This window comes from Macaca nemestrina, chromosome 1 (genome assembly GCF_043159975.1).
Source record: "Macaca nemestrina isolate mMacNem1 chromosome 1, mMacNem.hap1, whole genome shotgun sequence".
NCBI classification, from domain to species: domain Eukaryota; kingdom Metazoa; phylum Chordata; class Mammalia; order Primates; family Cercopithecidae; genus Macaca; species Macaca nemestrina.
Window position 1 is genome coordinate 199,330,143 of NC_092125.1, and position 23,893 is coordinate 199,354,035.

The 23,893-nt window shown below is 44.9% G+C and overlaps 1 long non-coding RNA gene across 1 annotated transcript; it reads left to right on the top strand.

Moving 5' to 3' along the window:
• The first annotated feature begins 2 nt into the window (after positions 1 to 2).
• LOC105494680 (uncharacterized) lies at positions 3 to 19,046 on the top strand. Its single transcript, XR_003021090.2, has 4 exons — positions 3 to 198; positions 15,216 to 15,317; positions 17,300 to 17,932; positions 18,666 to 19,046. It is a non-coding gene; the product is annotated as an uncharacterized lncRNA (long non-coding RNA).
• The last annotated feature ends 4,847 nt before the right edge of the window (positions 19,047 to 23,893 follow it).

Here is a 23,893-nt window from a genome sequence, read left to right on the forward strand (position 1 = left end):
AGTACCCTCCTTTGGAACCACAGGGCCACTGGAACATATGTCAGTACTCACCTCTGCAATAGTCCTGACCAATGGAAAACTGTGGCAACCTAATACAGACAAGACCACTGAGGACTTGGATCTCACAAGAATGAAGGATTAGGTCACTCCATTGGGCAATAAGTCCCATTCGGTGAAGGCATTCCAAGAGGCCAAGGGGTACATGGATTGGGCAGTAGAAGAGGGCACTATGGTTACCTACTTAGGTCTCATGTTCAGCTGTAAAAGCATGGAGAGTAGCAGCTAAGCTTTATGCCAGTTATTTTTCTCTTTTTCTCCTCCTCTACTACCTTATATGAAGAATACTGGTGGTATTCCTTTTTTAGGTTTCAGTAGAGAGTTTGACTGAATTGACATTACCTTGTAATAATACAGAAGAGATGGACTTTGTGTGTTCTTTGTATTGATGATATGAACTTTTTACCCTGAGGAATGACCAAAGTAGATGCTGAGATGTAAAAAGGGTGGCTTGTGCTAGATATTGTTATTGGCTTCTTCAGATTATTTTGCCACCATTCTCCACTCTGTTCTGTGTCCCCAGGGGCTGGCCTTTCCCCACTAGATCAATGAGCTCCTTGCCCTTTGGGTTTCAGGTGGGTGTGGTCAATGAAGAGTGTTGTAGGAGGTTAGAAAGAAGGAATAGTGAGGTCAGGGCATTGATTTTCCTAGATCTTTCCCCGCAGGATCACCTTAGACTGACTGACTGTGTCCCTCCACCAAAAGTTATAGCTCCTGTAGGTGGCCCTCCCTCTCTGCAAAACTTTCTTTTCTTTCTGGGTTCTAGTAACCACTCTGTTCCTTGCCTTCTGCAGGTGGGCAATCATGGCACTTTGCTATTACAAACTCCAGAATGCTGAACCATTCCTTCAGTTTCCCTATACCCTCCTCTCACCTTTGTAAATGGCCCCTTTATTAAACTCTTCTCAAACCCTTCCCAATTCCTGCCAGGACCCTGATTGATACACTGAGCTTGGCCAATCGGTTGTGCTAGACTTTCAGTATGGAGCACTTAATGAAAAAACTCCCACCAACGGTTGGGAATTCATTTGTGGTAACCTTGGTAGTGCCCAGTGACAACAGCAATTGTGGCTAGTGTCAGTGTCCTTCTTCTGTAGTAACCATAGCATCCTAGCCAGATCATTTCCTGTGTTTTGGCCCTTGGGGGAGCCCTTGGTTCTTGCTTATTTTTCAACCCTGGTACCTCAGCCTCATAATAATTTTGTGAGCCTCCAATATCATTCTAAGAAATTCTCTCTTTCTCTCTCTCTCTCTCTTTTTTTTTTTTGAGATGGAGTCTCGCTCTGTTGCCCAGGCTGGAGTGCAGTGGCATGATCTCAGCTCACTGCAACCTCCACCTCCCGCGTTCAAGCAATTCTCCTGCCTCAGCCTCCCAAGAGAAATTATCTTAAAAATTAATATAGCCAGAGATGTTTCCAGTACCTTTAACAAAAACCCTGACTGATACAGCCATTGATGCAGATATTTGATGTCTGGTCCAAAGCTTTATTTTTTGGCCAAATTGAAACTGCATGGAGTTCTTTATAATGGCAGATTCAGTTAGCATGAACTCCTTTTGTTCATTGCCCTTGGCATTTCCCCTTCTTTTTACCTGGAAAGTGGGCTGATGTTGGAGGCACAGTTGCCATATTGTAACCATGAGTTAATCATAAGGAAAAGGCTAAGAATATGGTAGAAGTCTTGGCCTAGATGTCCCTGTGCCTTTGGGCCAACATAGCAACAACATCTTCCAGAGGCTTTCTTCTTACCAGAGAAGAAAGAAAAGCCCTCCTTGGCTTAAGTCAATGTTTCTCATTTTACTATTAACAGAACTAATTCCTTCTGTTATAGTGTTATTTCCTTCTATCTCTAAAACAATTCTACTTGAGATCGAATTATCTGCTTCTCAGGTGGAGAATCAGAGGCTCAGAGCAGTCAAGTGACCAGTCCAAGTACACACAGCTAGTACTGGGGAAGGGACACAAACTGAGAACAATGCCATGAATATGTTTTGGCCCATTCGTTTGATAAGAATTTCGTGATTTCTTATCTTGTGCCAGGCCTGGGTGCAACGTTTGAGATACAAAGACGGATACAACAGGGTCCTTGCCATTGAGGTCCACCAAAGTGGGCCAAGTGAGAGATGATGGGAAGTTGCACAAGGAAGATGGAGAGAGCTGGGTAAATTTAAGAGACATTTAGAAAGAAGAGTCAGTAGGATTTGGTGATGGATTCAAAGGAGAGGATGGATATTTAAGTTTGTGGTTTGAACACTTGGAAGAAATGTGTGGTCATGACTGGTATAGAGAATGTGCAAGGAAAGGCAGGGGTGGTGGGAGGCAGGTGGGAGAGAGCCTGGAAGGCAGGCAACCAGAGGCAGAATGGATTTTTGAAGCAGGGTAGCTCTGGGGAAGCAAGGGCTCCAGGCTGTTATCATGGGATTGGTGACTGAGTTAGAGTGGAGGTGAAAGTTGAGGCTGGCCTGAAAGCCTCAGCTGATAAATATTAACGCCATATTCACTATTCAACCCCTCAGGGCAGCCTGGGCAACTGGAGCCACAGGGGAACAGCAAGAGGAGGGCTGTGCTTTCACATTCGACCCTTACAGAGGGCCTTGGCAGGGCTCCCCTTCCCTCCCCAGCCATTTTCTGGGCTTGAATTCAGCATTCAGTCGATCTCCTCATTAGAAAGAGTGGCTCTGTGGGTCTGCAGGATCACTCAATACAGTAAGTGAGCCAACCCCAGGGGTTCTTTCGGGTAACGAGTACTTAAGCCCGCCATTAGCCACCATTAGGGATGTCCTTACTGCTTAATGATCTCCAGCTACAGGGCTTGTTGGGGCTGGACAGATGGAGAGCAGGGAGGAGCTTCCCCACAAAGAGGCCATTCCAATGTTCTTCTCCTGAGACCCCAGAATTGAGGCTACTCTGCCCTCCAGGCACAGGATTATTTACAGATCACTGGCTTGTCTTGGTTAGAATAGGCAGAAATCTATGTTTGATGAGTCTATGGAAAGAAGGAAGGGGATGCTAGGAGAATCCAAGGCTCCTGTTTCTTTCTAATGGGTGGGATCTAAGGGTATTTGTGCGCTCTCTCTCTCTCTCTCTCTCTCTCTCTCCCTCTCTCTGTATGTGTTCATGTATCTGTGTGTGTATGTATTTTGGGGAACTTGTTTTCTGCTCTGAGGGAGTCTGGGATTCAGGATTAGACATCCCACTTTATATAATAGAAATTTCCCCAGGATCCACCGGTCCATGGGTATCAATGAGATCATGGGTAACAGGAATGACTCAAATTTCACTGTCTTGCGTCCCCACCTTACCATCCTCTGAAAAATCTCGTAGTTTATTCCTGGGATGTCTCTGGCACTTCTGGATACTTGCTGCTGTTTCAGTGAGCACCATGTTGCCCTCTAGGGGGTGCTGCTGCTCTGCTGGGCATGGCTCTGCAGACGTCATGGCTACTCTGCAGGTGCTGGGAACTCCGGGCACTGCTGCTGCTCTGCTGGGCACTGCAGCCTCTCCCTCTGCACTCCTGGGCAACCCCTTGAGCTCTGCTGCTTGTCTGCCAGGCCCAGAAGTGTCCACCAGTCACCACTATTGGCCCACTGTTGCTTCACTGGGCTCTGTTATTGCTGCCATCTCTCAAGGGACACAGTTCAGAGGGCCAAAGCTGAATAGTGGTCTGTTGCAGGTGGGGAGGAAGGGAGAAAGCCTCTCGCCTCTTGTGCTGCACTATCTTGGAGACATCCCAAACTTCTATAAAGTTGGATGACACAGGCTCTCCTGTCTTCACTTAGGTATTTTATCGTTTAGCAAATATTCATTTTCTCTCCCCAAACCTCTAGGAGAGAAATGTACTTACCAACCGTTAATGCTGAGCTTGGCCGCGTGACTTGCTTGAGCTAATGGGACGTCAGCAGACACAAAGCAAGCAAAAGCTTGGAATATGCTTGTGCAGTTAGATTTGCCTTCTTGGGCCTTTGCCATTGCCGGGAGAAGAGCATGCCCTCCAGATCGAGAAACCTGGGGAACAAAGCCAGATACAGCAGGCCTGTGGCTTGAGGCAGAGCCTCCCCAGTAGACCTGCAGATGCCAGAGTAAGGAGTAAATGCTGACTGTTGTATGCCACCAAGTTTTGGATGGTTTGTTACGCAGCATTATTGAGGCCACAGTTGACTGAGTTAAGCTCACTCCACTCCAGGATCCAGATGCGTGTCTATGGAAATAGACTAAGACGAGCTGGACTTACAACCATCAGGTAGTAATGAGAAATTTCCTTTCATTGATTAAACTATCCAGCTGGGTCAGGTTATTTGAGTTTGATCCCTTCTTTACTTAGGATAAATTCTCTCAAAAGGCTCTCAGGTCTCATGCAAATGAGCTTCACAAGGGCCATCTATCTGAGTGTGTTAGTCCATTTTCATGCTGCTGATAAAGACATATCCGAGACTGGGAAGAAAAAGAGGTTTAATTGGAATTACAGTTCCACATGGCTGGGGAGGCCTCAGAATCATGGCAGGGGTGAAAGGTATTTCCTACATAGTGGCAACAAGAGAAAAAATGAGGAAGAATCAAAAGCAGAAACCCCTGATAAACCCGTCAGATCTCATGAAACTTATTCACTATCACGAGAGTAGCACAGGAAAGACTGGTCCCCATGATTCAATTACCTCCCCTTGGATCCCTCCCACATCACTGAGTCACATGTAGACTCAAGCTGTATATTTCTCTATTTGCAAACTTTAAATGTATTAATTTTTATAAACACTCCAGAGCAGGGGTTGGCAAACTGTTTCTGTAAAGGTCCAGATCATAAATACTTTTGGTGTTGAGGACCATACGGTTTCGGTCACAACTACTCCACTCTGCCACTGTAGCTCAAAAGCTGACATAGACAGTACTTAAATAAATAGACATGGATGTGTTTCAATAAAACTTTATTTATAAATACCTAAAGCCTGTTGACTGCTGCTCCATGGCAAAAGCACTTTAGCTCTTCCTGCTACCAACAGATGGCGGTAGCAGTTGTGACTCGTTGTCACCTGATTTGTTGGGGCATGTTTGCGCTGTCTGTGTTACACTGAAAGTATTTTATAAATGTTGTTATCATCATGACCAATAAGTGGAGAAGTGGCAAGTGAGCTTATTGAAAATGCTGGTTAGAAGAGACATATGGTTACGATACAATCCAAAGTGGAATAATGATTTTAAAAATTGAAAGTGGTGAGAAAATGGATGTTGCAAGTGAAATGGTTTTTTTTTTTTTTTTTTTTTTTTTTTTACAGTGGTGTGATTGTGAAGGATGGAAAGTAAATCAGGCAACATGTAAAAAAAAGTGCTGCACCCATGCTATTGACAATAATCAGCAAAATGTAATGAGAAGCAATTGCCAAAAATCAAAAAAGGAGAAAAACTTTTGAGTGCATGGCTAGAGAGGAGAAGTATCAGTGGAGCCTCATTAGCCTACTATGAGTTCAGGAAAGGATAGGAGTCTGTTTGAGAACTTAAAGTCCATGGTAAACTGTTGCTTGTTGCAAGCCATAAATGATTTTTCAGGCTCAGGGCCCCTAAAGTCTATACAAGGTCAAAGAGATGTTGACACTGTAGCCGCCAAGACTTTCTCTGTAGAGAGCTTTAAGGAGGAGGTTTACTTGCCTTAACAGATTTTAAAAGTGGGAGAACTAGGGCTGTTTTGGAAAAGACACATCAGAGCAAAACATATTATGTGAAGCATCAACTCACTCGTCTATCTAGTGGAAACGGGTCTGGGGATTATAAGCTTAACCTTCATGAGGTTCTTTGCAGTTGCAAACAAGCAGACTTACAAACAGCTGTTTGGAACTGAACTTGTTAACACACACACATGCATGCACACACACACACACCCATAAAACAAGGTAGTAAAATCAAGGGTAAAATCTGTTGCTTTGCAGAGCACAATATGGTCATAAGTCACTTGATGACATTTTGGTCAATGTTCGATCACGTGTCACAAAAGATGATAATACCATCTTTTTACTGTACCTTTCCTATGTTTAGAGACACAAATACTTGCCACTGTGTTACAGTTGCCTACAGTATTCAATGCACTAACATGCTATGCAGGTTTTAGCCTGGGAGCAACAGGTTATACCATATAGCCTGGGTGTATACTAGGCTATATCATCTAGGTTTGTGTAAATATTCTCTTTGATGTCCGCACAACAACCAAATTGCCCAAATGACACATCTCTCAAAAGTATCCTGGTCTTAAGTGATGCATAACTTACTCAGTTTGGATGGGGGGATGGCAGGGAGGCTCTTAGCTCAGCTGCTGCCTCCTCACTCAGAGGCACATGGGCTTAAGGAGATGGTTTGCGGGGGAAACACAGCGTTACAGTGGAATGAATATGGGTTTTAGAGCTAGGCAGCTTTGGTTGGTGTCTGAATGGTGTCTATACTAATCATATAATCCTGGTTGCTACTGTGAGAAGCTTTCTACCTCCCTCAAAGGAAATGGAAGAGAAATGTGTCCTTGGGAAAAAGGGGGGTGGATACCTCTGCTACGGAGACAGAGGGGTTAGTTATAGCACTGACCAAAGCGGGAAGAATCAAGGCATTACAGCAACTTGTTAGCTTATAAGTTGAGATGGTATGTAAAGGATCTGGGGAGAGGGGAAATATTGACCAAAGGGCACAAAGTTTCAGTTAGGAGGAGTTAGTTCTCTGATCTATTGTACAGCATGATAGCTTTAGTTAATAATATATATTTCAAAATTGCTAAGAGGCTGGATTTCAGGTGTTTTCACCACAAAGAAATAATGAGTATGTGAGGGGATGGATATGTTAATTAGCCTGATTTGATAGTTTCACAATATAGACATATATTGAAACATCATATTGTACCCTATAAATATAAACAATTATTATTTGTCAGTTTAAAAAGTGAGCTGAAAAACAAATTAATAAAAGGGCAAATCCAAATAACTGTAGGGCAGAAAGGAGAGAAAGGAGGGATTAGGATGATTCCCACCAGATGAATGGGAGGTGACCTGGCTGTGGCCCTCCTTTCTTTGGGGTCCAGCATGAAGAGAGAGAGGGTAGTTAGTAGTGACTTGGGGGATGGAGCTGTCTACTTCTGTTATCTCAGGCTCAACGAGCTGTATCAGTTAAGGTTCTCTTGGTTGCACGTAATAGAAACCAATTGGAAGTAGCTTAAGGTATATTATATTTGATTTATTCGAAATATATTGCAGTGTCTCATGGAATTCAAAGAAACAGTTGAATAACCTAGCTGAGGGAGGAACTTAGCAGTAGGAGTTCGTAGACTTCCTTCCCTCTAGGGCAAAGCTTCTTTAACTTCAGTAGCATCAGAATCACCAGGAGGACTCCTGGGCCCAAACTCTAGCAGGAATTTGCTGCTTCTTCTTCTTCTTCTTCTTCTTCTTCTTCTTTTTTTTTTTTTTTTTTTTTTTTTGAGACAGAGTCTCGCTCTGTCGCCAGGCTGGAGTGCAGTTGATCTCAGCTCACTGCAACCTCCAAATCCCGCGTTCAAGTGATTCTCCTGCCTTGGCCTCCTGAGTAGCTGGGACTACAGGCGTGCACCACCACGCCCAGCTCATATTTGTATTTTTAGTAGAGATGGGCTTTCACCTTGTTGGCCAGGATGGTCTTGATCTCTTGACCTCGTGATCCACCCACCTCGGCCTCCCAAAGTGCTGGGATTACAGGCATGAGCCACTGCCCTGCCTAGGAATTTGCATTTCTAACACATTCCCAGGTGACACTGCTGCTGCTGCTCCTGCTGCTGCTGTTAGTTGGCCCAAGAGCACTGCTAATAGCATGGCTCAGTGATCAGCTCCCAGCCCTGTCCCTCAGTTCAAATGACTTGGGCCATCCTGGTCAAGTGTTCTCCTCCGGTCCAATCATTTATGGCCAGGGGATGGAGTTACAGGGTGTAGACACAACTGCCTGAGGGCTGCCCCTAGTGTGTCATGAACACTTCAGAAAAAAGAAGGCTTGGTGGATACACTAGAAGGTATCTGTGATTCCACTTCTCACAAATTAGCTGCATTCAGGAATCTGAGTCTTGAGCTCTGAAGTTCATTCTGTAGGGTTTATCTTTGAGCTGGCACTCTATCCCTTGGGATTCTCTCCACCAAGATTAGCCTTCAAGTGAGACACTGCCTTCCGGGCTCTTTGCTTTCTAGTCCCTTTAAACAAGTAAGGAGGGCATTTACATTTTAGTACTAATCCCTACTGGAAAATCTAGAGGAGATAATACATCTAACTCACTTGTGAGAAGTTACACAAGTTTTGAAATGTTCTAAATCCCTTATAGTAGCAGGGTTGAAGACTCTTGGTTCTCCTCCGAGTGGGTAGCCTGGCTATATCGTTGCTCTCCTCTGCCAGGAAGATCTCTCTTCTTAGCGGTAGGTCTGCCTTTGCTACCAGGGCAGAGACACAGAAGCTTTATTCTCTCAGTGGTTTATTATAATATATCTTTGGGGACAGCCCTAGAGTGATCCCCACTGGGCATTTCCCCAGGAAATAAAATCCTGAGGAGGGAACTGCAGATGCCTGGATTCCTGCCTTTTCTGCTTACTTACAACATCTTTATTTATTTCTTGGAGGATAACAAGCTTTCGTAAAAAAATAAATAAATAAACTAAACCCTAGTTATGTTTAGAGCAGAAAGAGCAAGGGAGGTATTGCCTGCCACTGGGGAGGGAAAACATACACAGGAAAATAGAGAGAAAGCGGACTTATGCTGCCATTTGGCAGAGTATTTTCTGCCAAAGAAATGGATACTCAGAGTGGTGAGGGCACACGAAGCTTCGGCAGGGGAAGCCCGTCCTAAGTGGAGAGGCTAAAAGAGAGCACAGAATCACGGACACAGGACTGGGAAAGATCTTAAAGGATGACTTCCCTTTACAACCTCTCCACCAGGTAGTTATCCAGGTTTTGCTTGAACCTTTCCAGTGACAGGGAGCTCACCACCTGTAAAGTCAGCCTACTCTTTCTTGGGGTGGTTCTGACACTTAGAAAGTTGTTCCATGTAGTGGTCTGTCATTTCTCCAGGCTGACAATGACAAGTTTACCAGGTTCCTTTGTGGTTGGGTTATTGCACTAGCCTTGAGCCTGAACTGTGGAAAGTATGAGAATCAGGCACCAAATCAGAATCCCAATTCAGAAAAGGAATTAGATTTTGCCTGAGACCCTTCATATCTAAAGCAATACAAAGATGAAATGTGGGTGGTACTGAAACTCCTAGTGATGAGGCCCCTTGTGGAGGAGGAATGGAACAGGCTGAGTCATTGCAGTCCCTTCTTTCCTGTCCTGAGCAGTTCAGCTCTCCCCTAAACTTGCATAGCCCACTGAGCAATCCCAAAGGGCTGCAGTTAACCAGACTGAGCCTCCTTACAAGGCAGCAGGCCACCTATTATTTCTTAAGCATGTGCTTTGAGGCTTTACCTCCACAACTGGCTTAGCAGAGTCTTCTTTTCCAAGCACAGAGAGAATATTCTCCCTGAGAAGACTTCTGTGAATACAATTTTCTCCATATCTTTGCATATATAATAATATCTCTATGTCTCTAATGCATTGGGCTAGATTTGATTAATCCATGCTTTTTTTTTTTTTTTTTTTTTTTTGTGATGGAGTCTTGCACTGTCACCTGGGCTGGTGTGTAGTGGCACAACCTTGGCTTGCTGCAACCTCTGCCTCCTGGGTTCATGCTATTCTCCTGCCTCAACCTCCTGAGTAGCTAGGATTACAGGTGCCCACCATCATGCCTGGCTAATTTTTTGTACTTTTAGTAGAGACAGGGTTTCACTATGTTGGCTAGGCTGGTCTTGAACCCCTGACCTTGTGATCGCCTGTCTGGGCCTTCCAAAGTTCTGGGATTACAGGCATGAGCAACCGCGCCCGGCCTCCATCCCCCTTTTTATTCACTCTTCTCTACTCTTCCTAGGATGAAGTCTCTGGTGTTAGTTTTGGCCTCAAGCTCTGTTTTCTAAGGACCTGGGCATGCTCCATTTCTTTTCTTTCTTTCCTTTTTATTTTTGAGACAGAGTTTCCCTCTGTCGTCCAGGCTGGAGTGCAATGGCGCCATCTTAGTTCACTGCAAGCTCTGCCTCCTGAGTTCAAGTGATTCTCCGGCCTCAGCCTCCCAAGTAGCTGAGATTACAGGTGCATGCCACCATGCCCAGCTAATTTTTTTGTTTTGTTTTGTAGAGATAGGATTTCACCATGTTGGCCAGGCTGGTCTCGAACTCCTGATCTTAGGTAATCTGCCCGCCTCGGCCTTCCAAAGTGCTGGGATTACAGGCGTGAGCCACTGGGCCCTGCCCCATTTCTTTAATCATTGTATTCCCAGTGTCTGGCCCACGTGCTAGGAAACAATAGGCACTCAGTGTATTCTTGTGACTATGATCCTCTTTCAATATGGAGGGGTCAAATAAATACTTTAAGACCCATTCTGGAGGCTGCCAGGGTCTGGACAGAAAAGCAGCAGCAGGTGCCCTCTGGGAGGGAAAGGGGTGAAATGGAGCTCAGAATTCCTGATTAAGGCACATTTCAAAAAGGATTGGTCATGAGGAGACCTGCTTCTAACCTTCAGGTGTCTCCTTCCAGCCCCCACCAGGCCAACCCTGTGAAGGGGGATTGATTAGTTTACAGCGTCCTTGCTTGCTCCCTTCTCCTTAGCCTGCAGAAGGCTTCCCAGAACCTGTTCACCTGAGACAGCCACTCAGCCTCACAGCACGAACAAAGGGCCGTCTGGGCCTCAGCTCTCAGTCAAGGATGCCTTCTAGGTGTTGTCATGGCAATGTCGGAGTCAGGGGTTGCTCGCCACAAATCTGCTTTGATTGTAAAAAGTAAATTCCTTCTTCCTTTTCCCTGAAGTGTCAGGTGAAGCCTTTCCTGCTGTGGGGTGAGGGTGGGGGAGGCCCCCCTGTTGGAGCAGGTGCCTGGATGTGAGTCATCTCTGAACCAGCCCGCCTGGACTCCCAGGGAATGAGGTACTCAGAAAGCATCATATGTCAGAGTCAGGGAACTGGAGATCACACAGCGGACCAATCAGCTCCTTGTCCAGACTGGAGACAATTCAAATGGTCAGTGCCTACAACCGAGGACATCTCTGATACTGGGGTGACTTAGGAACTTACAGGATCAGCTTGTCTATTCTGGGCTGGTGATGATTGGTTTGGGAGTTCACTGGATGCCCTTTGTTAACAATGAGAATGACAACAACATTTGCTAGCCCTTGTGTAATGCTTACCATGTACTAGGTGCTGATCCAAGGAACATGGTAAGGAGTTTAAATTGGCTGCAGGGGGGCATGTCAAACGCCCAGCATAACACCTGGCATATAGAAGTGTTCAATAAACACAGCTGCTATTGTCATTATCAGATGTTGTCATTATCAGACTCTGATGCCACCTATGCCTTCTCTAGTAGGTCTGTTTGACTGCTGAGGTCATTTCAAGGTAGCTGGAGGTCACATTGCCCCTTGGATTTAGGATGTAATTGTCAATCTGAAGAATCAAACTACACATTACATTTCCTTATTCCTAGTTCTCCAGAGCCCTGCCCTCGCTCCAGCTAACCCTATTCTCTTCTGTGGAAGTTCTAATGTGTTCCTAAGGGGCGAATGTCCACAGACCCTCTGGGCTGGACCCCTGTTCTAGTGGTCAGTTTGGCAAGGATCCAACTTAAAGAAATCCCCAGGTTATGTATGTGTCCTGCTGCCAGGTTCAGCATAATGGCCTTGACAGTTGAAGTAAGCAATTGGCCAATTTTCTTCAGGAACGTTTGAAATAAAAAGCAGTTTGTCTGAGTGGAGGAAATTGTGAGAGTCCCAAATGGAATTGCTTAAATTTATTGCTGGAGAGTTTTTACATATTGAGCCAAAGGCATATCTTTTTGCACTTGGTCTTGGGTTTTCGGGAGTGCTGCACTGCATCGGAGATGGAGAGGTCTGGGCTGGCTCCAGAGTTGGCCTGTAGGAAGATCCATCTCATCCCCAGACCTTCCATGAGCAGTCTTAGGTCTGCCCATTCTGTGGGAAAGATTTGAATGCCAGGATGGGAAACACTCCAGGCTTTTCCAGTGGAAAGCAAAAAGTGGTACCTGCGTCTCAAAATAGGACGTTGACCAAAACTTACCATCCGTAGCATCAGCCATGACCTTTAGCTACTGAGTGGATCAGAGGCTGCAGCAGATATGACTTTTCAGGTGGGTCTTTCAGCCATTTAGTGGATGAGCACAGCAAGCAGGAAATGTGGGAGCTTCCAGGAAAGAGCACCTGTAGCAGTTCTTCCTGGTTAGGACAGACACAATTTTGACCTCAAGTTCTGGAAGGCACTGGGGACTTCAACACAAGTCAACACTAGAATAAGATGGAAATTATTTGCAGGAACAGCAGGAAAATACAGTTGAAGGAGGTAGGCCAGATTATTATCAGACCAGAGATCTGGTCTGACTTGACAGTAATTCACTGTGTGACCATAGGCAAGCCACTTTTCTTAGGACCTCAGTTTCCCTAAACGTAAAATGAGGTAGACAGAATAATTTGAGGCCCTGCCCAGCTCCAACATACTGTGATCTGTCTCCTTGTGGATCATACCTCCAAACCTTCCCTCTCTTTACCTGTCTCTCTCTCCAAAAATGACTTACATATTTTATTTTTTAAAAAAATTTAAATATTTATTTATTTGTTTATTTGAGACAGGGTCTCTGTCACCCAGGCTGGAGTGCAGTGGCACAATCTTGGCTCATTGTAACCTCTGCCTTCTGGGTTCAAGTGATTCTCCAGCCTCCCCAGTGGCTGGGACCACAGGCATGTGCCACCATACCCAGCTTTTATATATATATATATATATATTTTTTTTTTTTTTTTTTTGGTGGAGGCGAGGTTTTACCATGTTGCCCGGGCTAGTCTTGACATCCTGAGCACATGTCATACACCTGCCTTGGCCTCCCAAAATGCTGGGATTACAGGTGTGAGCCACCACACCCAGCCTGACTTACATATTTTATACACATCGAAGACCCCTCATGCAATATTGACCTCAGTGCATTTAGATATACTGAGAGGAGGCATCCATCCTGGTGCAGGGAAAATAGTGTTGTCCCAGGAGTCAGCCAGACTGGGTTCAAGTCCTAGGTCTCCCTCTCATGTTCTGTGACCTTGGGCAAGTTACTTACCCTTTCTGACCCTCAGTCTCTTTCTCTAAGCCTAGGAATAATGTTGTGAGGATGAAATAAGACAGTGTCATAAATCATTAAGGATTAAGCTGGGCAAACATACGTGCTCACCCAGCATGAATTTCCTTCCTCTTCCCATGTTCAGACCCAGGTAAGCTGCGTCACCTACAGTACTGCTGGATAAGGGAGGACCCCGCTTTGATCTGTGCATGGGTTTGTAACTCTAAAGGGGAAGTGTTATCTTTCATGTTATCCTCTAAACAGCTGGAATGAAAGATTCTTGGACCAAATGATAGATATTCTTGGAAGTGCTACTTTGATAAACGGCTTGAGCTGGGGATTGGGTGAGACTCCTGGGATTATCCTTAAGTAAAATAGATGATAGCAAAACTGCCTTCTAAAGAAGGTAGGTCCTATTAACTGCAGAACTTTTGCTGAGCAAAGAGATTGAATGAGGGATGTGAATCTAGGAACGGGGCTGAATCACTCTGGGCTATAGAGGAGAGGGACATTGGTGAAGCCAGGGGAGAGAAAAAGAGCCAAGTGATGGCACACGAGAGAAGGGACTTTGAGGAAAAGTTGGAAGCATTTAAGGGAGATTTTTAAAAAGCAGCAGGCCTACTCATATTGTCACACATACACAGAGATTTACCTGTATCAGAGATGTTACAGAGAGACACAAGTATGCTTGCATACAGACATGGCGCTGTCTATAGGCATGTAAATAAATCTCTATGTATGTACGTGTGTGTGAGACAGAGAGAGAGAGAGAGCGCACATGTCCACGTGCACACATGCTCTTTGGCACTGGAGACAGCTGTACTCTAAGCCTTATGGACACTAGTCTATCTGTATTTAGTCTGTATTAAGCCTTCTCCCTTTACCTCCTCCCATGCCATGAGGCCTGGCTGGGGTCAGACTGCTCTGTTCGTAGAAGTGGTGCTCAGAACCCTTCATTGGCTTACTAGACCGAGCAGGATGGTGGGGTACCTGGAGAAAGTGACATTTCTCACTCTCTCACATTTGGTGGTCCGAATAATAACATATTTTTTTGCTTGTAAAAGTAATATGCTCTGTCATTACTATGTGCCAGGTGCTATGCTGGGCACTAGGAATATACTAATGAGCAAAGGAGGCATGAACCTGACCTTTCTGCCCTCATGTAAGATAAGGGGATGAACTCAGGCCTTGAGGACCTGAAAGAAACTCAGGAGTGCTTGGGGTGTAGATAAGGAGAGGGAGTGCAAAAGAGGATGAGGCTGGAAACAGACACAAGCCAGATCACAAGGGCTTGTAAAATATGTTCAAAGATTTGAACTTGATCTTCAGGGCCACAGGGAGCCATTGAAGAGTTTTTAACTTTGCTTTCTAGAAAGATCACTTTGGCTTCACTGTGCATGCTGAGTCCTTTCCTTAGAGCCAGGCCCTTTAGAGCCTCTATGATGAAAGGCAGTAAAGTCCAGCCAGGACCCAAGATCATGGGCCTGGGTGAGGCCTGGCCATACACCACGGGCTGGATTCTCTTTCCAGTCACCCTGACTCATGTGCACAGTCTGAGGCTTCATGGTGGCAACATATAGTCAATCATTTTCAGATATTCGACTTTAAATAACGCTTACTGAGTGTCTAAAATTTGCTCCTTTGGATTGCATCATTTCATGCTCACATTCGCCTTACAAAGCATGTGGAACAACTTTCATGTTAGAGGAAGAGACAAGGGACTGATGTTCGCTGTGGAGTCCTATCCATATTCCAGGCATGGAACTAGGGGTGGCCTTGCTTAATCCCATCTGAACATCTATGATATTAGAGCTGTTATTTTCATTTTAAGATAAAGAAGCTAACATCACAGGTGAAGCAGTTTATCCAAGAACCTCAAGTAAGTGGTGCAACTGGGAATTTTTCCCCAAGTTCTTGAGCTGCAAGTCAAGTTCATTTTGCTAGGTTATTTCCTGAAAACTTAACAAAAAATCTTCTCTTGCCTAGCAGAGTCATCCTCAGTCCTGTATGCTGCTTGGGGAGGACACAATGGAGCGAAGACAAGGGCAACTGCAGAGGCTCAGGGCATCCTTGGGCTGGCAGACTGAGAGGGTGAGCTTGCTGCAACTCCCAGGGGACGGCACAGATTCCCACATCCTCCTACTGCCCCACCAGAGATGTAATTCAGGGCTGAAGGAGGCAGGGGTCAAGGGCTTTGCTGTACACAGGCTCACATGCTCAGTTATCTCATGAGTTAAGCCTCTCAGGGTCAGCCAGTTGTGGGAAAAGAGTCAGGCAGGGATAAATGGCACGCAGTAGCACAGTGTGGGACCATAAGTTTGGAAGTCAGAGCTCTCTGGGTTTAAATGCAAACTCTGCTATTTAGGAGCTATGGAAACTTTGCACTATACCGAGTCACTTTGAGGCAGCTTCTTTGCCTGTGTGACTTTGGGCAAGCCTGTTTGTACCTCCGTTTGCTCATCTGTAAAATGGAGATTATAACAGTTCTTACCCCTCTGAATTTTTGTGTGGATGAATAAAATAATGCAAGGCATTAACCCAGCACCTGCATGTTCTGAGTTCACAATAACTGCTACCTATTATTGGCAGCCGTTGACTAATGAGCCAAATCTGTAAGATGAGAATTAAACTCTTGGCATAGAGTTTGGGTGGTGGTGGTATGTGTTAAATGACAAAATGTTTTTTGTTTGTTTGTTTGTTTTGAGATGGAATCTTGCTCTGTTGCCCAGGCTGGGGTGCAATCGTGTGATCTTGGCTCACTGCAACCTCCACCTCCTGGGTTCAAGCGATTCTCATACCTCAGCCTCCCAAGTAGCTGGGATTATAGGCACCCACCATCATGCCAAACTGATTTTTGTATTTTTATAGAGACCCAGTTTCACCATGTTGGTCAGGCTAGTCTTGAACTCCTGAACTCAGGTGATCCACCTGCCTTGGCCTCCCAAAGTGCTGCGATTACTAGTGTCAGCCACTGCGCCTGGCCCAAATTGCAAAATGTTTTAAGAGTACCCAGCATAGCGATGACTGCCAGCACAGTACCTAAGGGGTGCCCAATCCTTGTGTCTGTCCTGGTTTCCCTCTTCCTGGGTCTGTGGAAGAGAAATCAGCAGATGTTTTCAGTGACTGCAAATATTTACTAGAAATCTTCAAGGCTGGTCCTTTGCTTTGTCAATCCTTGAGAGAGTAGCTTGGATTGTGTTTGCTGCCACACACCTCCTGTCTGTCTGCATGCTGGGCTGCCAGGAGAGCTATGAAATAATAAAATTATTCCTCTCCCCAGATGGCAGTCCCCCCACATTACTTCACTTTATCAATTGCACACATCTTTTGAGCAGCGTTTTCCCTGCCCTGATCACAAAGGGTAATGAGGGGTGAGGCTTGCTTTGGCTGTAATTCCAATGCAGAGCCGTACTCCAGTTAGATTTCCAAGTCACTTCAGCAGCTTGGGAGTTTTGAGTTCTGCTAGGATTCATGAGGTGGGAATTAGGGAGCTTCCCATTGCTTTGGTGAGCACATTCCCCCGTGTTCCCAAAGGTGGCAACAAGGTGATTAGAGCCCTGCACTCAGTGCACATGTATCAAGTCAGGGAGCCTCATGGTTTGGAGATTAATTACCTTCTACTCCAGGCAAGTCCCTTTTTGGTTGCCAGGAACAGACCTTGACCTTCACATCTCTCTTTATTTTCATCCCATTTTCCTCCTTCTTTTCACAGCAAAACTCCTCTTGAGTCACCTATACTTCCTCTCCTGTCCTTCTCTCCTGGCTCACTTCAGTCCCAGAGTCTCCACTGAAACGACATTTGTCAAGGTCACTGATGAGCTGTGTGTTGTTACATCCCATGGCCAGTCTCAGAGGCTGGTGGTTCTCAGTCATACTCGCCCCTGCTGAGCACGCCTCTTCCTTGAAACACTTTATTGGCTTGGCTTCTGGGTCATCAATCCCTCTTGCTTTTCTATTTCATTGGCGTCCCCTTTTCAGGCTCTTCTGGATTCATCTCATCCTCACAACCTCAAAGACTTCTTCTCATTTCTTTCTTTTTTTTTTTTTGAAGAATAATGTAGATTTTGTTGCAGATTTTTACCTGGAATATGACATAGAAGACTTCTACAAATCCTTCTTCGACGCCTCTTGTGCTCATGTTTTTCAATGGACAGTGACTGTTTGGATCTCTCATGCTCCCTCCTGGTGCCTGATCACGTACCCATTCATTTCTTCATCACTTTCATCAACCACCCTCCCAAGAGCATATTCCTAGTCCCCCTAAGAAATGCTGTTTATTTTCAGCTTCCTTTGTTACACTTACTCCCTACCTGGGTTACGTAAACACACTCAAGCCTCCTTCACAGACTTCCCAGCGTGCTGGATCTCTTGCTTTCTCATCAGTACAGATCAGCCTCAGCGTTCATTTCATATCATGCTGAAACCTGCATGGAACACCTGTCTCATCTGAAACTATAGTTTAAAGAAGATTCGGATTTTAAAGGAAGCTCAACATCACATGATCACCTCTGGCAGTTAATACGTGGGCAAACTGAGACCCTGAGAGAGGAGCATGTTAGATGCCCCAGAACACTGTTGTTAGCAATACCATGCTAGGAAGAGGAGGAGCTTCCTGTGAGTTGAGTACAGCCCCTGCATGCTTCCTTCCTGCCTGATGTTGCTTTGACCTCACTAATCCCCACCCGGGAGAAGCCCCGCCTGCTGAGGTGAGTGACTCTGCTCAGGCCCACTACAGCACCCTGTGACCCCTTAGCATCCTGCTGCCCCAGTGGGTTGAATCCTAACCATCCCTAGCCCGTGAGTTCACTGTCATGGGGATGATGCCATTTCTATTGGTGAGCTCCAAGCCGTTATTAGGAGTTGACCTATTTGTAGAACTCAGACTCAAACCAAAGCTTTAAATCCAGCTTCTTCAATAAATGAACCTTTAGGTTTTTACTTAATTTTTATTTATTTGTTAATTAATTAATTAATTAATCAATTAATTAATTTTGAGATGGAGTCTCGCTCTGTTGCCCAGGCTGGAGTGCAGTGGTGCCATCTCGGCTCACTGCAAGCTCCACCTCCTGGTTTCATGCCATTCTCCTGCCTCAGCCTCCCGAGTAGCTGGGACTGCAGGTGCCCGCCACCACGCCCAGCTAATTTTTTTTTATTTTTAGTAGAGACGGGATTTCACCATGTTCGCCAGGATGGTCTTGATCTCCTGACCTCGTGATCTGCCTGCCTTCGCCTCTCAAAGTGCTGGGATTACAGGTGTGAGCCACCACATCTGGCCAGGTTTTTACCTAGTTTTTAAACTTTTATTTTAGATTCAGGGGTTCAAGTGCAGGGTTGTTATGTAGGTAAACTTGTGTTGCAGGGATTTGTGGTACAGATTATTTCGTCACACAGGTATTAAGCCTAGTAACCAACAGTTTAAATTTTTTTTTTTTTTTTTAGATGGAGTCTCACTTGGTCGCCAGGCTGGAGTATAGTGGCGCAATCTTGGCTTACTGCAACCTCTGCATCCTGGGTTCATGTGATTCTTCTGTCTCAGCCTCCCAAGTAGCTGGGATTACAGGTGTGCACCACTGTGCCCAGCTAATTTTTGTATTTTAGTAAAGATGGGGTTTCATCATGTTGGCCAGGCTGGTCTCGAACTCCTGAGCTCAGATGACTGTATGATCTTTTAAAAACAAAAAGTGAATCATGTCATTCCTCTCTGCTCAATTCCTGCAGTGACTCCTCATCTCAGTTGCAATAAAATACAAAGTCCTTGTCATCATCCACAAGCCTAGCATGGTCTAGCCTCTTTATTTCTGTCACCTCCTTGTCTAAATCCCTCCCTTCCCTCAGTTGACCTTAGAGCACCCTCCTTTGTTTACTGAGCACATTAAGCACACTCCTGTTTGCACTGGTCATTCTTTCTGCCTGGAACACTCTATAGACAGAGGTCTGCACAGTCATTTCCTCACATCTTCCATCTCTGCTCAAATACTAACTTATCAGAGAAGCTCCCTTGATCTCCCCTCTATAAGATGACTCTTTGCCCTCCCTAGCAATTCCTAAAAATCTGCCTGGTGGTGGTGGTTGTTTTTTGTAGTCTCATTGTTGCTCATTTTTGTGATTCTGTCCTGCACTTCTTTAAGCATTTCATATAAAGTTGTTTTCTATTCTGTGTCTCACAATTCCAGTATCCGAAGTCTTGGGGTGAGGAGCGGATTAAATCTATTGTTTGCTGATTCTGTACTAATTCATGGTGCTTTGTTTCCTTGTGTGTTTGGTGATCATTGGATGTGAGTTTATATATGATTGATCTTAATGTATGGAAAATCTGGGTTAATACATCAAGGATGCTTTCTTCCAGAGAAGATTTATAGTTATCTCTGCCAGGCACCAGAAGGCATGATCAACTGGAAATCTTTTTAGCCCTCTTTAGAATTCCTGGCTAAATCTGAGAGTCAGGCTCAGGTCTCATACTGTGCTGTGCTGGCTCAAGGCTTGTTTCTAGGTTGCATCTCTCCCTGAAGCCTCACAGCTCACTATTGCTCATGGTTCATGGCCTCTTTCTTCCAGCCCCTTGGAGATTTACCCCATCTCTCCAGAGCCTAATAATGTGGTTAAAACTGTGTTATGTGCAATATACAATTTTGCTTGAGTAGAAGAGCTTCTCAAAATGTCTTGGCCGTAGTTCCAGAAGTCAAAGCATCTTTTCAGTATCTTGAGCTCCTTATTTAGTTTTAATTTTTAAAGTAGCACTTAATCACAATCTGACATATTTATTTATTTATTTTATGTCTTCCCCACCAAAATGCAAGCCCCAGGAGAGTAAGGATTTCAGCGATTTGTTCATTGCTACATCCCTGGCACCTAGAACAGCATATTGTGTGTAGTAGGTGTTCATTAAATATTGTTGAATGAAAGAACACAGACTCCTTTACATTGATTCAAGCAAAGGTGGTTATTTTAAGAATGCACATGGAGAGACGGGAACTCCCAAGACAATCTGAGAACAGGAATAGTAGCTGGGCTGGGCTTCACAGGGTGAGAAGCCGTGCCCGCTTTCGATTTAAGGTGGTTCTGGGTTCTTCCAGCAGCAGAACCCCCCTCCTGCTCTGCTTCTAAGGTATATCAGCTGCTCCCACCCCGTATCTATTTCTTCTCTTTCCTTATAATTTTCTATTGCATTTGACCTTGATTTGTCATTGTCCTAACTTAAGACACCCTTTTAAATTTTTCCTTCTCTACTAACTGGAAAATTCTTTTTTCCTTGGGTCATATTCTTAAGAAAAAAGATTGAAAGTTGATCCAGCCTCTTTTTTTCTTTTTAAAGCCAGGCCACACAGTCTTTGGCTGGGCCATGGATTTTAAGAACGCCCATAGAGAGATGAGAACCCTCGAGCCAATCCAAGAACAGGAGGAGGAGTGGGCGGAGCTCCGGAAGGCTGGGAAGCAGTGGTTGCTTCTGGACATAACCAGATTATAGTTATGGGTTTTGGTCAGGTGTCCACCCTCTGACCCAATCAAATATGGTAGATAAAAGTGATGGTTAGGTAAGAAAACATGGAAGCGGGGCAGTGAGGGTCTGAATGAAGTAATTTCTTTTAAAAACGGGTATGGGTGGGGCATATAAGGAGACTGCTAATTCGTAACAATCTCTGAGAGTGAAACTATGGAAAATTAACATTTGATGGAATAAATCAGCATCTTGAGAATGTAGAGACCCACCTTGAGTGATGACAAGACCCCCAAGTTCAATTAAGGAAATGGGGCAGTAGTCTCAGGAAGGTGAGATTACACTGAATAAAGCTGTAGCCTGATCAATGACACTGAACCATGTTCCAAGTGGTCAATCAGCAAGCAAGAAATGGCAGTGTCTCTTCTTGCCCTTGCCCAGGGGAGAGAGGCTAATGCTGAAGGCAGCGTGGTGTTCAGTTGATCTAGCTAGTCTAGTAAAGAGTGTGAATTAAACAGTTACCCACATACACGAGCTAAATAGTGCTTAGAGCTATGAAGGAAGAGAACAGGGGCCTACGAGAGTTTGGATTTGGCTGGGGGTGTGGGAAGTGGTTCAGAAAAGTCTGCTTGGAAGAAATGAACTTTGATCTGACATTTAAAGGCAGTTTGGAAATTTAATAGGCAAAAGTTGGGGATGGGAAAAGTGTTACCTCAGGATAAAATAGCCCTGAGGTTATTTCCTGTTCTTCAGACCCGTCTTCAGCACTTTCCTGCGTAGGTCTTTGCATTGGCAGTTTTCTTTGCCTAGAAAGCCCTTCCTCTGGATAATCTGATGGCTCACTCTGTGCTCAAAGATCCCTTTCCGGCACTCTAGTGAGCACAGGAATACAGCACCCCTCAACATTCTGTATCCCCTTTCCCTGATTGATGCTCCTTGGCATCACTTGTTCACCGCTTGATTTTGTGTTGGAGAGTACTTTGTTTATGATGTATTCCCTCGCTAAAAGATAGGCTTCATGAGGGCGACAATGTTGTCTCTTTTGTTCATTTCTATGTATCCACACCACTGTCCAGTATATGGTCTGCCTCAATAAACATATATTAAAAGATTAAACTAAAAGAAGCAAGGTGATTCTAGGAATGGGAGAAAGGCCAGTGTGGCTGGACTTTAATGAGTAAGAAGGAGGATAGTAAGAAAGGAGGCGAGACAGATAGGCGGGATCCTCATTGCAGGATGGTGTAGACTTTGTTCTAGAGTTTAGGTCTCATTTTATAAGCAATGGAAAGCCCCTGAAGGTTTTAAAGAATGGGAGTATTGGAATTAAATTTCTATTTTGAAAGACTTTTTTGGCTTCGGTGGAGAGACTATATTGTTAGGGGTAGGGAAATAGGGGGGTGTGGAGACCAGTTAGGAGGCTATTGAAGTTTTTCAGCCTGTGGATAATGTTGTCTCGGACTAGGGTGATGATGGTGGAGGTGAGGAGAATAAGGTGAATGTGAATAATGTTTATGAGGCAAAATTAGTGGGATGTGGAGCTAGATTTGGAGGTGTCAGAGGTGTTTGAACCAGAATGACTTCATCTTGAATGGGGGATGCATAAAATAAGACTGAGACCTACTGGGCTGCATTCCCAGGAGGTTAGGCATTCTAAGTCACAGGATGAGATAGGAGGTTGGCACAAGGTATGGGTCATAAAGACTTTGCTGATAAAACAGGATGCAGTAAAGAAGCTGGCCAAAACCCACCAAAACCAAAATGGTGATGAGAGTGACCTCTGGTCGTTCTCACTGCTCTTTATATGCTAATTACAATACATTAGCATGCTAAAAGACACTCCCACCAGCACCATGACAGTTTACAAATGCCGTGGCAACATCAGGAAGTTACCCTATATAGTCTAAAGAGGGGAGGAACCCTCGGTTCTGGGAATTACCCACCTCTTTCCTGGAAAACTCATGAATAATCCACCCCTTGTTTAGCATATAATCAAGAAGTAATAATAAATACAAGCAACTGGGCAGCTGAAGCCACTGCTCTGTCTCTGGAGTAGCATTCTTTATTTCTTTACTTTCTTAATAAACTTGCTTTCGCTTTATGGACTTGACTCATACTTTTTCTTGTGGGAGATTCAAGAGCCCTCTCTTAAGGTCTGGATCAGGACCCCTTTCTGGTAACAGAGGTATATATAGAGAAGGAGGTGTCAAGGATTAGCCCCAGGTTTCTGACTTATGGAACTAATGGAGGGCAGTCCATTTACTCAAATGGAACTTTGGAGGAGTGTGTGTAAGGGAAAGAGAGGGTCAGAAAGATTGGTAAAAATCAGACTACACCAGGAGCTGAGATACTGGAAGAGATTTGGAAGGTGGGGCAGGTCTAGGGGATGACCATGTCTGGGGAAAACCTTGGGATTTGGTGGATTAATTCACTGGAAAAATATTTATTGAACATCTGTTATGTTTCAGGCACTATTTGGACCATAAGCCTAGCCTACAGGGGCAAACAAAAACTTTGCCCTCAGCTAGGAGAGTCAGATTGAACTATTGTCCACTTCTTAAAAACCTTTAATTCCAGGCCGGGCGCGGTGGCTCAAGCCTGTAATCCCAGCACTTTGGGAGGCCGAGGCGGGCGGATCACAAGGTCAGGAGATCGAGACCACAGTGAAATCCCGTCTCTACTAAAAATACAAAAAATTAGCCGGGCGCAGTGGCGGGCGCCTGTAGTCCCAGCTACTCAGGAGGCTGAGGCAGGAGAATGGCGGGAACCCGGGAGGCGGAGCTTGCAGTGAGCCGAGATCGCGCCACTGCACTCCAGCCTGGGCAACAGCGTGAGACTCCGTCTCAAAAAAAAAAAAAAAAAAAAAACCTTTAATTCCAGATGGTACGAAGAAAAACAAAGCAAAGTAAAGGGACAAAGGGTGGAGTCGGGTTGGAGTGTATCTAGGCAGGATGGTCAGAAAGGCCTTCTTGAGGGTAACATTCAAATGAAGCCTCGTAAGATGAGAAGGAGCCATTTGCACACAGATCTATGGGAAGAGCATTCCTGGTAGAGGAAACAGTGAGTGCAAAAGCCGTAGGTGGGAAAAGCTTGATGTGCTTAAGGAAGAGCAAGAAAGCCAGTATAGCAGAAATGAAGTGGCAGGAGCACTTGCAGAAGACAGGGTAGGAGAAGTAGACAGGGAGCAGATATACGAAAAGGTGCTCCACATCACTAATCACTAGAGAAATGCAAA